Source organism: Ciconia boyciana, chromosome 15, assembly GCF_034638445.1.
Source record: "Ciconia boyciana chromosome 15, ASM3463844v1, whole genome shotgun sequence".
Lineage (NCBI taxonomy): Eukaryota > Metazoa > Chordata > Aves > Ciconiiformes > Ciconiidae > Ciconia > Ciconia boyciana.
In genome coordinates this window covers 10,440,089-10,455,679 of record NC_132948.1, presented here as the reverse complement: position 1 = coordinate 10,455,679, position 15,591 = coordinate 10,440,089, and the positions used below count along the sequence as shown (strand labels likewise).

The 15,591-nt window shown below is 47.0% G+C and overlaps 1 protein-coding gene across 3 annotated transcripts in view; it reads left to right on the top strand.

Moving 5' to 3' along the window:
* Positions 1–5,362: 5,362 nt before the first annotated feature.
* Positions 5,363–15,591, top strand: part of CCDC92 (coiled-coil domain containing 92) — a 98,021-nt gene continuing 87,792 nt past the window's right edge. Inside the window, exons 1-3 of one of the 3 annotated variants that reach the window (XM_072880506.1) lie at positions 5,363–5,378; positions 8,191–8,338; positions 10,867–10,967. The gene's annotated coding sequence lies outside the window, so the exon portion shown is untranslated. Of the gene's footprint in view, positions 5,379–8,190; positions 8,339–9,317; positions 9,453–10,866; positions 10,968–15,591 lie in introns of those variants that run through there. The other 2 variants (XM_072880504.1, XM_072880505.1) reach the window with 2 other exon arrangements.

The following is a 15,591-nucleotide window of genomic DNA, read 5'->3' as shown; positions in this document are numbered from 1 at the left end:
GCTTTGAGATGGCTGTGCTTGACCCACTCTGCCCCAGGACAGCTTTAGTTGTAGTAATAGTCGTCTGTCTCTCAAGGGTTGCAAGTGTGTGCTCTGATGGAAGTTTTTTGTATTTTGAGCTGCCTATTCTTCAGGAGTTACCTTGAGCTTCAAAGAGCAGAATCGATTAACTTTTCTTTGCCTTTCTTTGCTGGAGGAAAACCTGGGCTGCTTGCTTTCTGATGTGCTGCTTGTTGTAGTTTACAGCCCTATTCAGAATAGTGTGGTGTTAAAGAGTAAAATGCTACAGGTGGTAGGATATCTGCAAACTGGTAGGAGAAACTGGAGCCCCATTGCCCCATGCACTTTAAAAATCTCCAGGCATATTGGCAGAAGCCCAAATGTGCCCAAGAGGCCAGGACTTAACTTCGGATAGCAAAGCTGGGACCGTTGTCCTTCCTCAGCCAACATGGCTCCAACGAAGTACACAGCCACATGGAAAGAAGGGATACTTTGAGGTGGGGACAGACACACTTGTTTGTGTGGGCAGATGACCTGCAAGATAACAGGGCTGTTTTGAATTTGGGAAGGAATAAACAACAAATGGATGACCACAGGTATAGAGGCTCACCCCACAACGTAGTGTGTATTGTTCCTCTTCTTTTCTCCCTGGTGCTTTACTTCTCCAAAGGTCGTCTTTTTCTTCCCTCCATGTTCAGAGGCTCTGCACCTCCACACACTGCCCTGATGTCTTTCAGGCAAGCACAGAAAATGGAGCTATAGGAAGAAAACCCAAAAAAACAAGCAAAAAAAGTCTTTGGATTATTCAGATAGTACCAAAATTCACTTGTCTGCTGGTAAGTGCATATAGAGCAGATGTACCCTCTGGCACCAGTGATTTATTTAGGGAACTGTGAACTCACAGGCATCAAATGGCTCTGTGGGGCTCTGCAGCACAGTCGCATCTGCCAGGGAGCAGCTCTCACTAGTAGAGATGATCATGTGTATTTGGTCTGAGTAGCAGTGCTTCACTGTGGCCTGATAGCAGGGAAAGGGGCTGGGACAAGTCTATGTGAAGCTTTACTAGTAAAACTAATTGTTTTAAGGATCCCTCTGCCAGCAGAGTGGGCAGGGTTCCCCAGGAAAGCACTCGGTGGAGCACAAGCTATTGTTAGGGGTAAAACCCAGGAGGCCAGACCCCACTTCCTTCTCCAGCTGCTAGCTTTCCCTCAGAAACCTGTTTTGCTCTCCTGGATAGAAATAACTGTGATGTACTCTAGCACGTGTCTTGTTTGTGATGGCCCCCATCCAAAGCCTACTGATACCAGAGGAATGCTTTGCAGGGACTCAGAGGGATTTTAGATCAGATCCCAACCTTTGCAGCTGCTTTTGTATTGCTTTCCTGCCAGGACTTACTGACCAGCCACCAAACTCCTGAGAAAATCAGCATGAAGTGTCAGTCAGGGTTCAGTTCAAGTGACAGCTAAATATGCCTCTCTGGAGATGAATGAGAGCTGGCGGGCCTGAAATGCAAATGACCTCAAACAAAGCTAGCCAGTGTCCACACCAGCTAGCTTTTAAATCATACAGTAGCTGTCAGCCATTAACACTTCAAACACTGTCCAGGCCTTTGAAAAGTCAGTTCATTTATTAATGTTCCTGTTAATGTCCCTTCCACACTCTGTTCACAGGATGGCCTCCTGGGTTGGTCAGACCATGGCTTCTCAGGCCTATGCAAGCAAGGATGAAGACCAGTCCTGAAAAGCTTTAGGAGAGACAGCAGGATCCAGTGGTGGGATGCAGAGCTCTGGAGTCTCTCACCCGTTCTGCTAGGTATGGGCTCTCCAGGTTTGGGTGAGTCGTGGCTCCTTCCCCTCTCTATCAAGGCTGGGAGACTGCTCAGACCCACATGCCTGCCCCATGTTGGCTGTAGATACAACTGGCATGCTGTGGTTCTGGGACTGGCAGAGAGTTTCTAAATTCACGGTGCTCCACTGCTAGTTCCTACTCATTGGCACGTGCGTGAGAGCCAGTAAAGGTCTTGGATCTGCCATGCTCGGGGGTGTTACCCTGTCTGACAAGAAGCATTCTGGGCTGTGAGCTGGAGGTGCAGAGCTGCACTGAGGTATTTTCAAAAGTCTGTCTCTGGGTTCTCTGAACATAAGGGTATGCGGAGCCCGTGCCTTCAACTCGGATTCCCCACACAGCAACTGACCTGCATGTTCCCCTTGCTGGGTTTGGAGATCTCCTTTCTTGATTTAAAAATGCTCTTTAGAGCAAAAGAACCCAACTATGTTGTCTTTTTTCCTGTTCCATGGACAGACACAGTGCAAGCAGAGTAAGCATGAATTGCACCACACTTGCTGCTCACCAGCTGGCCAGGGGAGAACAGTGCTTGCTTCTGTCTGGGCTGCGGGGCTGGAAAGGTGAGGCTAGCAGCAGGAGTCAAGACAAATAGGAGCCTGTTTTTGATTTGCCATCTGACCCCTGCCAGCTCAGAGCACCCTGTCTGTAATCGTGACCTAAATTAAGCCCAAATGCCATCAGCAAGGCTGTTGCTTTCTCTCACAATGCAAGTGTTTCCAGGTACCTAGTCAGAGATTTATAATCCACCTCTAATTACATTCTTGTTTGTGTCTGCTGTCATGCTGACTTGGTCTTTCTGTGGTTTGTTAAGTCCAAGAGCATGCTCCCAGCCTGTATGCACAGACAGCAAGGGGCATCTATGGCTGACAGCTCAGCTGCTGGAGGAAACCTGCTGTGCTGGGCTGTGTGTCTTTAGTAGCCCAAATATCATGGGAAACATTTTGGCTTGTTAAATTCTTGACTGCACAGGTCTGCTGTCCACGGTAGGTTCACTTGATAGAAATAGCTCTGGCAGGAGCCCAACAGCAAGAACACTGCTTTTCTCTTAAATGTGAAAGGAGACAAAGGCTTGGTGTTCCTTACCCAGACAACTCTTGCCTTTTCGATGGCAGATGACCAACACCTTTCTCTAGCTGAGCTTGGGTGCAGTGTTTTTGCTACGAAGCTGAAGACTAGATCCTTGTAAATGAAGTCTGGAATTGATTACCTGTAATTAGCATACATTCTTCAGTCAGGGTGCTGGAAGGACCAAGATGGAATAACATGCCTCGTGACACCACTCATGCTTACACAGTGTTAGCTATTACAAGCCTTGCCCTGCTAGGGAGTGTGCTGGGCAAAACCTTTGTGAGAAGTCAGTGTCTTGTCCCACAGGGCTTACACACAGAAAGTAAGCTTTTAGTCTGAATTTCAAAGCCTCTCCCCAGAAATACAGGAACAGTTTCTGAAGAATCCCAGCTGGGTGTATGCAGAACCATTGGCTTCTCTAAGGAGCAAAACTGAGTCTTCACTTGTATGCCCTGTGCTGATTCCCTTCTGCCACTCTGTGCCAAGTGACACCACCATAGCAAGTGACTTAGATTCCCCAAAATTGCCATGGAGGAGAACCCTAGTCCATATTACTGGAAAAGCAGTTCCAAACATAATCTATGCTCTATCCTGCCCTTTGTTTGTCTGCTGTGTTTTCTCACTGTGCCAGGAGTTCTTGAAGTCTGTGCTATGATTGTGACATTGGGGCAGACAAGCCAGGCAAATGCTTTACACACACACACACTCTGAGCAAACCAGACATCCGGTATTTAGAAATAAACAGTGTAAAGAGATTTGGGAAATTCATTGTTCATGCCAAGACATTTAAGAGGCATCTTGGTTCAAGTAAAAGCCTCAACTCATTTCCATTTTAATTTTTTTTCACTTTGTTTTTTTAACTGTTGAGTTAAAGTTACTTCAAACCAAAATGGATCGTTTCTGTTTCCAGTTGATCACAATGAAGGTAATTTGTCTTCCACTTACATTTCAAGGTGCTAATTTTCACCTAAGTATTTTCTCTGTCAGTGAACAAGCATTTTACTGATGGCAAAATGTTTTGTTAAAGTTTCTACGCATCCCTAGTAATTCACAGAAATTAAAGCTGGCAACTCTTCATCTTAAACTACTGGGTTCAATGGCTGAGGAAGAAAGACCCCCCCTCCGCTACCCAATGCCTGGGTTAGCAGTGGTTGGAGGGAGACAGTGACCATTCAAGAGAGGTGTCAGACTCCACTGCTGTCTCCTGTTTGCATCACCAAGTGGCACTCAGAGGGCTAAAATCTACAGACACCATAGTCTGTAGACTGGACACTATTGGTCTGCAGTCCAATAAATTTGGATCCAATCCAGTCTTTGTTTGCTGTTTGCTTTAGGGTCAGCAGTCATTAAAGGTGATGAGAATCTTGGAGTGAGACCCAGTTAGCTATCACTAAACACAGACGTACAAAACTGGTGAAATTATTTATTTTTAGCAGTAAAGGAAAGTATAGTTGTATAGTGCATCTGTCCTGAAATGTATGCTTAGTTGTGGGATTGTGGTTTGTCTTTGGTCATGCTGTATATTTTTGAAGAGGAATTGAGGCCAATGGTATATACTTTGTCTCATGTGTATTCTAGATTTATGTGGAATGGATTTGAGAAAACATGACAGATGGGAAATAGATGAATGTTTTTTTCCATGCAGGTTGGCAGTTCTTTTACCTGCTAGCAGCTTAAATAATGGAGGCTGGGTGATGACCAGGCATTAACACTTTCTGCTGCTCTGAGTGCTTTTCAAGAAGGGAGCAATTAATTCAAAATCTGCTCTTCTAGTAGTCAGGCTAGTATTCAGAATCTAACTCCTAGTTTAGATTAGTTTTGGTCACCCATTTTCACCCTGCAGACCATTTGCAAACATGCTCACTGCTGATGAAGACCCAGTTTCTGCCACATTTGTACATACAAGCTCTTCTGCTCTGTTTGCAAATAGAATTGGGTTTTGATTTTTGGTCAACAACATGAGAATAGTCTAGGAAGTTCAGGTTCTGAGTGTGCCTGGTGTTTGTCAGGGAGAATTCGGGCAATGGTTACTGTGTGTTACTGGCATAGCTGAACATCAGGAACTGGAACCACTTACTCTCGTAGCCCTAGAGGATGTATCTGGCCTCTGTCTGGGAATGAGGAGAACCTCCATTGCCGCGACAGAGAGATGGGCTATTACATGAAGAGGGACTCCTCTCCATCCACAATGGCCGTAGGTCATTGGATGCTTTGAGAGGATTCAACTCGCTGAGAGCACAGAAGTGCAGAATGACACAGATTTTGTACAGTTTTCCTGTTGAGATCTCCTGCCTTCTTCAGCCTCCTTACAGGCCCCTGTGATGTGGCTGGGATTCTGTTCTGGGAGGCAGAGGAAGAATGTCATTCCCAGAAACTTGACACCATCTTTTAAGGAGAAGAGAGAAGTTGAAGGGTAAAACTAGAACCCTCCAGTGCCCCAGCGTGAGGTTTTCATCACAATCAAGGTAGGTCTTATAGAGTCGCTGCACCTGCGGGAGGATAGGAGGACACCATGGCAGCATCCTTGTTTGCATTTTATCTTGGCACCTCTTCCCAAAGATTCAAGCACCTCACTGCCCTGGAAATCTCCTGCAATGTCTCTGGAGGCAGCAGTACTCTAGTATACCTTGTTTCATGGTACTGTTTGCACAGCTGCAAATGGCACATGCAGGGCAGACAGCTTACTGCTTACTGAGCAATATTACCTTTATTGATTAGGCACATGATACGCCGGGAAACATTTCCAGAAAAACAGCAGTGTAGGAGAGAAGCGCAAAGTGGAGTTTGTATGAATCCTGGATTGGTACATTCATTGCATGCAAGATGTTGAACTGTTGAAAGAGATGATGCTGACAGAGATGTCTGCAGTTCCCTGCATGCTTCCAGGATATTTGAGTTGAATTCTGCCAAGGGGGACTTTTCATCCTGCAAGCTCGGGCTCTTCTGTGGGGCTGTTGGCAGTTATTAAAACACAAAACCCTTCTTGCCTACAAATCCGTGTGCTTGATCTTTCCAGCCCAAATCCTACAAGTAACATGCACTTGTCCCCAGGGCAGCTTGCTCAAATAACCACAGCTCTGCTGGAAAAAGGGCCGTTTGAGCCTCAGGGAATTGGGAGGAGAGGTTGAATTATTCCCAGCATCCAAAGACCAAGAGGTTCCTTCTTCTTCAGCAAATGTTTTCAGTTCCCACTTGGTGAATTATTGCTAGGGATTTTTTTCCCTTCAGTGTTTCCATGAATGTGGTTGAGGCTCTGATCCAGGAAATGGGGGGGAAAAACCTCTGAAAAATGTATCGCACCATTTCAAAACTCAAGTGGAATTAATTAAATCCAAATTTCAACAGTGTGTCCAAAGTTGAGCTGGGCTCAAGACACACTTCAGAAGGTTTGATTTCAAAACAATCCCTTTGCGCACATGCACGTAGTTTAGGGAGGTTTCTATGTATCCAGTACAAGGCAGGAACAGGGAGCTGCTGGGTACCTGAGCTTAGAGGGAAAAGGTAGTATTTACAGGCCAGCCTGGAGAAAACCTTTTTCTGCCTGATTCAGTTTATCCTAATCCTCTGCTCAGCAAGCTGCAGACTGGAAAAAGAGTCAGGAAATAGTGTTGTGGAAAGGAGAGCCAAACCATTTGAAATGGAGATGCTGTGGCTGGTACACTCACAGTTCTGCTTGCTGGAGAAGTAAAAAGAAGTAAAAAGAGCTAAGGGACAGTAGAGAAAGCGTTTGGGACATCAGGCTTGGGCTCAAGCAAAATAGTTTGGCAGTGAAAACTTTTCTGAATGGTGGGGGATGCAGGTCTTTTCCCAGCTCCACCACTGAAGTGGGCTAACCCTGAGGCTCTGAGTGCTCCCATCCCTCCATCTGTTAAATTAAGATAGTGTAATTTACTGCCCCAGGGAAAACACAACGGATTTAAAAAAATACTGCTAGTAGGGTGGAGCTTTCTCAGATGTTTTTCAAAGCCCAAATGCCAAATTCTTTCCTCATTTTCATGCATGTGTCCCAGCTAGCTGTAAGAGAGTTACACATGGGTCAGTGAGGAGCAGAACTTTAATGTAGTATTTAACAAATTCTTTCTGTCATGCCTGTTCCCTGTTTTTTCACTCCTTGGGGAGGAAACCAGCATCCCTCATTTGGTTTTGCCTTGTAGTGGTGACCTGAGAGAAAGTTGAGGGGGAGGACTCCTTCTACACGAAAGATCAGTTGTGCTCCTTTAGTCTCAGCAAATGGGGAGATTTTGCATTTAGAGCCTGGGAACGGGGGTGGTTCCACCTCATTTCTGCCAAGCAGCAACACATGTTGCCAATATTTTTCCTGTGGATCTTCTGCCTGGACAGGGATGCTGTGGGTGAAGGTTCTGATGTGGCTACAGACACCAAAATGTCTCTTTTTCTATGGAAGTTCAGGTGCACTGTGAGTTGATAAACTTTGTCGCAGGAGATGAGAGCTGAAGCATTTCTACCAGCTGCTGTTTGAGAGAAGGGAAACAGTAGATCTGTGCTGTACAACGAGTTTTACAGACTTTAACTTCATCACTACAAGAACAGTTTTATCTGTAAATGTAAATCATCGCTACACATACTACATAGTAGCAGCTGTACCTTGAAATACTGTGGGGTTTACTGGATGAGGACTACATGTTGCCCAAGCCAGCTCAGAATCCCAGAGTCATGCTTGAACCTTGGAATTAAAGGAACTGAATTCAGGGTCCTGACAGGTCCAGGAATCTGTCTTGTTGAACTCAATAGCAGCTAGACCTGCTGGTACAACAAGGGGTATGGAAGGATGAGATTAATACATTTGTTCCAAAGACCTCCCAGCCAGATGTTACCCCTGCTATATTGCATACAGCTTTCTTCAGGCACAGAGGTAACACCGAAACCTGAGCCAAGTGATAACAAGGGCAGGCAAGCACTCACTGGGTCTGTGTGGCATTACCCATCCACCTTTTCCTAGCGGCTCCAGCACTGGAAACACATTAACAGAACTTCTGTTCAGGAGCTCAACCAATACAAGGGCCATGCAGACATTTCTCCCTGTGAAATGGCTACTGACAGCCTGTTTGATGCTCCATGCCTTTGGTGGGTAATTGGCATATCAGAAATCCATTTTCTCCTGCTTCCTTCTGCATTGCATCAGCAGTGTTGCAAAGCATGTTGCCTGATGCCGCATGGCAGCAGCATGACCTGAAACAGCATGACGAAACTGCCTAGACACTTTGTTTTCAAGCTGAAGAAATTCCCTTTCTTCCAGCTCTTTTCTCTTATCAACAGCTCAGGGAGATTTGGCTTTGTTTTCATGGTGTGGACTTGTCTGCTGGAGCTGGACCCTGCAGCACCCTGGTACGCTAACCTGACAGCGTCTGGACCCAAACCCTGCCCAGACTGCAAGTCTCCCAGCTCAGCCCGTGCCACCGGCCAGGTAAGACGCAGCAGAGAGCTTTTGCCACGGTGGAGGAGCAAGGAGAGCTGTGCAGATTGCTTCCAGGTCCAATGGAGCAGAGTAAGACACTTGCTTGGCTTTTGTCTCCCTTTTCTGTGCATCTCGGCAGCGCTGAAAGGGCTCAACGTTCCTAGAAAACCCTGAGCCTCTTGTCCACAGCCCCTCCACAGCTGTGCTTGCTGAGGGCACAGTTCAGCCCCTCATCCTTCCAAACCACGCTCTCCCATTCTCCTTCTCTTTTTTGCTTCTTCTCACAAGTGTCGCTTCCTTTCTCATCCCCGGAGGAGAGCATGTGCTGGTATTACCTCGGGAGCAAATGCAATATCAGCTATTGCCTTCCCCACCAAGCCACCTCAGGAGGTTGCCGTGTCCCCTGGCACCCTCCTATCCCTGCTTTCTTCTGGTACCTGCTGGGCTCTCCTGCTTTCCTGTTTGCGGAGGCCTCTCCTGTTAGTTGACCCATGTGTGTCCTCTATCACTTTGACCATGTCCCTGCACCCTGTTTCCTTGCAGGTTTTTAATGTCTTCAAGAGGTAAAAAGGAAAGGGGGGAAATTATATCGGTATAAAAATACAATAGTTTCATCTTCCTGTTTGACTGCTCCTGGGATGCCTTCACATGTGGCAAACATACCCAGACAATTAATCTTGTGCACCCACAGGGTGTAACTGTAAAACAGTGCATGACAGATAAAGATGTATCATCCTTCTCTTTTGTGCTGTGTTTTTGGGATTTTTTGGAACTCCTGCTTTTGCTGTGTCAGGGCCAGTTTCCCCACCTGGACCCCCAGGCATATTCTAGTGGATATGATAAAAGCAGATGCTATATGTCTTATAAAAATTACATATTAGGATCATCTTTTTCCCTACTGTTCCTCTTTGAAGCAGAGAGGTAGCCAAAGTCAACAGAAACTCATAAACATGGAAGAAGGATGGGAGAGAAATGTCTCACAGCACTTTTGTTCTAGCAGGGCCTAAGCTGAAGTGGTTCAGGCCACGTGTCGCAGGGTGCAGGTGGTGTGAACAAGCAGGCAACAACCAGCCCATCTGAGAGTGCTCTCTACAGCAAGACTGCTGAACAGGTCCCCCTTCCCGTGAGTGTCCTTGGGCTGGGGTGGAGCACTCTGGGAAACTCATATAACAAGAGCACATGCTGCTGCTTCAAGTGCTGGGGGCAGGAAACCTCTAAGTATAGGAGCAGTGACTGCTCCTTTATGTGTGTCTCTTCTGGCTGAGCTGACGACTTCAGACTACTACTCCCCTGCAGTTCTAGAATCTGGTTATCCAGCCCAGATACTCCCTGTCCTCTCTGCCATTCTTTGTGCATCTTGCATCTTTCTGCATTCTTCCCAGTATCCTCTATTTCTCTGCGTTATAAGCCCATATTCTTCTATCCAGGGTTACTATTTACATGGATGGGATTCAGCCTCTATGCAAAAGGCCATATGGACATTAATCCTTAGGGGACTTTAAGAGGACATACTAGACAGTCACTCCAATATGAAACGGAGCCTGTTGCGCACGGCAGCCCGCCTTGGGTTAAGCTGCCTTATGCAAATTATAGACCTGTGTTGCATAGGGTATATGAGCTGTGCAGGGGCTGTGGGCAAAGGGAGGGAGCAACATGATGGACTGGGGTTTGTTTAACATGTCTGTCCATATTGTTGTAATTAAGTTAGTGCCCAGTGCAATACACGTATGTGCACTGTCCATCAGCATCTGTATCTTTCTCACACACATGCACACTGATCTGGGGTCTTCCAGACCTACCTCCCTCGTACACAGCCAGCCTGAGAGAAAGGACCTCAGCAGGCAGCAAGGATCCAGGCAGTAGGCACTTCTGCTTATGCAATAGGCAAACATTGTAGTAAATAACATGTGTAGCTTTGTTATTAAGCTTGATCTTCTTAGGGGGGCAATAAATGTTCTCTGTGATCATTTTTCTTGTAGAATATCAACACAGGATAAAATTGTGGCTCTGGCTTTGCTCTTCCTGCTCATTAGAGCTCCATGCTGCTTCATGCCATGGCCTCAATCTGTTGCTGTTTGCCATGACAGCTGCATGTCCCCCATTTCCTTCAGACTCATTTTGCACATGATTGATGCTGGCAGTTCTTGGGTTTTTCTTGTCCCTTCCCCCCCTGCCCCTTCTCACTTTTTCAAAACCAACTTTGCAGCAAATTGTGTTTAATTTAAAAGGGATGGTTTGGGCAAGATACCTGTTTGCTGGAAAGCAAAATCAGGGACATCTGGCATTCATTGACTTTTAAAGGCAGAGAAATGACACAACTAAAATGCAGATACAGAGGATTTCCAACTGCTTTTGGGGGGATGTTATTTTAGTAAATCGAACTCAGATAAATTTGTTCTACTTGCTCCTAGCCACAGCTCTGGATATAGTCTGGACTGGGCCACTTGTTTAATTATATACCACTAACAAACTAGCTTTGCTTCATAAAATACTTTTTTTTTTGTCTCTGTTCATCTGCCTTTGCTTTCTCTACACAGGATGGCTGCTTTAAGGCCTGAAGACATTTCTGGAGCCATCCCCTGAGTCACTAGCCTCCATGTTTCTGCCAGAAAAGCTGTTGTATCACATCCAGAGCGAGGTATGTACACTGTACCTGGGGAAACTTGAGCTGGGATCAGACAAAGCACTCACCTCACCCCCAGTTTCTAGGCTGATTTACAACAGGGGGTCCAGAGAATCACTTGGTCTGGTTATCTGGGCATACAGGTGGGAGTGAGAGAGATGCTCCCTTGAGCTGGCTTGGCTGTGTGGTGCAGAGGAGCTGAGTGGTGCCCTGATGGCCTGGAGCTGTGAGGCAGCTCCAGCAATCCCATCTGATCAGTAGTTATAGAACAAAAGCCAGCCCTTTCTAACACTTCAAAACAGTAGAGCTTTATTTGAACTTGAAGAGAATAAATGAGTCTTTGGCATTATGTGGGGAGAGGAGACTGTGCTTCTAGCTGCCAGTAGTGCATACTTTCTAATTCAAGAAGGAGCAGCAAGGCAGATCCCATAGACAGCATCAGGCGCGAACCCAAAAAAATCCTGGCTTTGCCCATGGAGAGACTGAGAAGTTGGATCCTCTAAAACAGAGGCTACTTTATGAGTAGTCAGAAACTGGGCCACACACAAACTGGGTATGTGAGGGTAGCAGGGCACTGCTCGCTCTCTTTTGCTGAGGGATCTCCAGGCAGCTCAGCCTAGGCCGTACAAGCCCCTGCCCCTGCAAGCAATGGATCACTCTGCAATGACCCCCTCATCTGTACACAACAGGTTTCATGTCAGCTGCCTCAAACTCCCCACATCCCCACTGCTGGCAGTGGTGGGGTCCAGATGAGTGTGAAACCAGCGTTTTATGCAGGGCAAAAGTATAACCCTCCCCATGTTTCTCTCACTCCCCTATTTGCCATTTCTGGCTGAATCCTCCACTCCTCGCAGATCTTCCCCTGGGAACTGATTGAAATAGCCTTAATAGTTTAATCCAAATTGCCCTCCAGTTCCCTGGTGATGCAGTTAATTGAAAGCAGGATTTTTACCTCTCTGTTCAGCTTTAAAGTATCCCCTGGCCATCAGGGTCTCCTGCTATGAGATCTAAAAGTCACTGTGCAGGCAGCCAGTGGGCTGTATTAGCTTGAGTTTCTAAGGAGATAATGCAGCAAGGCATCAGGTACCTCAGTGTGGCAGTCCCAGCCTCAGTCAGTCTCTCTCGCAGTTGTGGGCTATTGCAGTTTAGCACCAGGGGTTGTTTCCTCCAGCATTGAAACTTGCAGTAGCAAACTTAAACATTTTTTCCCCACAGTAATCTGCAGTGGGAGAGGCCCCTAGTGCCTCCCCATGACAGATTTTCTGTTGAGAATGTCTATGAATCTGCTCTCCTTGCCACAGAATTAATCATAATTAGAGATAGAAGACAGTCAGGCCTTTTCTAGAGAGAATGTGCTGAAATGCAGTGAATCCCATGTAAAAATATTATGCCTCATACAGCAAAAGTAACTCTAAGGAGACAAAACTTGAGCTGACAAAATTCTGAGAGCTGGGTGAACTAGGCTGAATGGTGTGAGCCTGGGATGAAGAGAGTGAGAGAGACTGTGACACAGTGTACCTCAGTTTACCTGTTTGACAGATGAGTAAAGGGAGGACAGAGCCTGGAAAGCTGTAGGGCTCTGCTTCCTATTACCTGTCAGAATTAGTTGTGAACAGGGTAGGGAGAGGTTTTAAGAGTTTGGTCCTGTTGCCATAAGCTCTGACTGACAGTGTCCTCCTGCCCACACAACCCACGATGGTGAGAGCAGACTGCGGCAGATACTTTGCAGGTGGACTCTGAGCCAAGGCTGAGTCCCAGTTTGGCTGCTCTTCCTTACAAAGGGGAAGGCATGTTTTGGTTTTCCTGGGCTGTCTGCAGTGCCTCTCTCTCCAGTCTGGGAAAGGTGCCAGCCCCTTCCAATGCCTTTCCCCAGTGAGCTGAATAACTCTACTTCCTTCAACCTGTCTTGAGCTCTCAAAATAGCATCCTCAGGTATGACATGACATATTCTGCTGCCCTGCTGTCTGCTGCAGACAGTCTCCTCGTTCTTTCTGCTTATCTCTGCTCCAATTTATACGTAGCCCTTGGGACTGGCACCTTTGTCATATTAGAGATGCCACAGGGACCTGGGGATAAGAGGAGGCAACTCTTGCTGAGAGCACTGGAGTCTGCTATACTAGTGCTAATTCCCACAGCACTAGGATGCATCTTGGAGGGCTCCTAGGCACATCCTGGACTGGCTTCATTTCCTTTAGCTACCGAACTTCCCTTGGCATTGGAGCACAGCATATCCCATAGCTGGGTTTTACCTGAGGTGGGAGACCCCATCCTTTTTAGGCCCCCTGAAAATGGTGAATTTGTGCAGACTATAAAGCAGATGTGATTACAAACCGTCCTCTGTTTGACTACTGCCTCTTAGCAAGGCCAACCCCCTGAGCATGAGTGCATTAGCCCATTGGAACAATGCTTCCTTGGCTCCTGAACCCCTCCAAGGCTCTGGCAGCCAGACGCCACCTCTGCTGCCAAGCCAAGCCTTGCCATGCTGTATGATGGGACAGGCTGCTCAGCACACAGCCAGAGATGGGCCTATTCTCACTCAGCTATTCAGCATCCCTGCAGACACACTTGTTATGCCAATCTCCATCCTACACAGCCCTCCATACCGGCTCATATTGCCCCTCTAGAACTACCTCATCCTTTCATCCCCACCCTCTCCATATAAGAAAAGGCAGACCCATGTTTGCCCCATCCTTCACTTCCAAAAAAGCTGTGTCTGGACTGCTGATGCCCTATAGAGAAAGTTGAATGACCCCTTGAAGAGACTTGCTGCTAGGTAGACAACCTGGCCCAGGCCACCGTAGAGCTCATTAGGCTAGTTTGGCCTCTTGCAGACTCTCTAAAAGACATCTCCCCCTCCCTCCTTTGTGTTCCTGCCAACTGAGCTCTGCTGCACTGCGTCCCTGATCTTTTCTGACATTAATTACCCTTTCCTGGCTCGGACTGCGCTGTTTGTGGCCAGGAAACCAAACTCGCTTGCGCCTGGAATCAAAGCAAGCTCCAGAGTTAGGAGGGAAGAGAGAGCGTCTGCTTCCTTGGATGGCTGACTGGAATAAGCAGGTGTCTCTGAGCCCTTCCTACCCCGGAGAGAGCTCCTAGAAGGCTTTGCCCATTGCAGCCTAGGCTGGATCTGTCAACTGCTGAGCACCTGCTATGCCTGCTGGAGTGGCTGAGAGTGAGGGTACTTGGCCAGCTTTGAATCTGTGCCCAGCATCTTCAGAAATGCGCCAAACAGACCCAGCACAAGCACAATTAGAAACAGCAGTAGGAGTAAAACCTGGAGGCAGCCCATCTCCTTTCACATGTGACTTTTTAGGCCGCTAATTTCAAAGGTTTCTGCCTTCATTTCACCTAGGTGCCCATGACCTCCCACCTCTGTCACCTCTGAACAGCCTTACCCCAACAAGTGATATTGCTTCCAGCAGGGAGGTATGGGTTCCCAGCACCTCACATCATGCATCCTGTGGCAGTGTGACAATCCAAGCATGGATGCTGCTCTAAAAGCACCACTGAAGATTTTCCTGGCACCAGCCACATGCCCAATGCTGCCCACTTTCCCAGAGTGAGTGTGTTCCCATGCAGGCCAGAGCTTTGCTTGCAGAGTTGAACACTCTGAGGCTCTGAGCCGCTGTTGAGGGAGTACAGTTTTGCTGCTGGGCTTTTAGAGACTGCCACCAGCCTAAATCAGGAGGAAGAGGGTAAGTCAGAGAAGGGTAAACATGGACATGGCATTGTTCCCTGACACTCTTCCTACAGAGCCCTGAAGTTCCCATGACACACCCAAAGGAAACCAGCAGCACTTGGAGAGTTTAACTGGCAACTCGCCAGTTACAAAGTCAAAATCCATATTAACTCCTATGCTTCTAAACAGACAGAAAGGAAAATCCATGCTTTCCTTGGAGAGAGCAGCAACATGTCTTAAAAGGAGCATCTGTGTGTTTGCCACATCTTTGAGCCCGCATCCAATATAAAGTTATTTCTAAAATACAGCACCATCTAGTGCTGCATTGCAGCACCTCACGGCAGGCAGCCCGCATGTCCCCATCTCGGCACCCCACAGCACTGGGGGTCCACTGCTCACTTTCCCTGCCCAGTGTAAGACTATCTGCCTTTTGGAGTGGGTTTTGATTTGGTTCGTGTGTCAGATGGCAGTGTGTTGTCTGAGGGCTGCCTGAACAAGTCTCTTTGTGCCTCTGTGTATTTGCAGTGTTCCAGCAGCCTCTTGCATAATTCATGGAGAAATTCTGTCAAAACTTCATCCAAACCCCAAATCATATGTGAAATGCAGCTGGAAACCATCTTTGCAGATTAGAGCCATTGCAAACATCCCTTCCCCCTGCTCCACCACACCTTGTATTCCTGTGTGTTAAAGCCAGGCAAAATTTCTAGTTGTGCAGAAATCCTGGTGCTGAGTGAAACAAATATAGCCAGTTATATGAGCAGTGGCTGTATGCCTGTGCACTGTAGAAGCATAGAAGTTGATGGACTATTGCTGAGGGTCCATGAGGGTAAGAAAGGTAGTATCAGCAGGTTAAACTTCACAATTTAAAGCCTTGCATTTGCACTGGAAAATAAACTTCAGGAGGGTTGAAAACTGCTGATCGGAAGTATCTCTGAAACAGGGATTAAAAGTGCTGCAAAC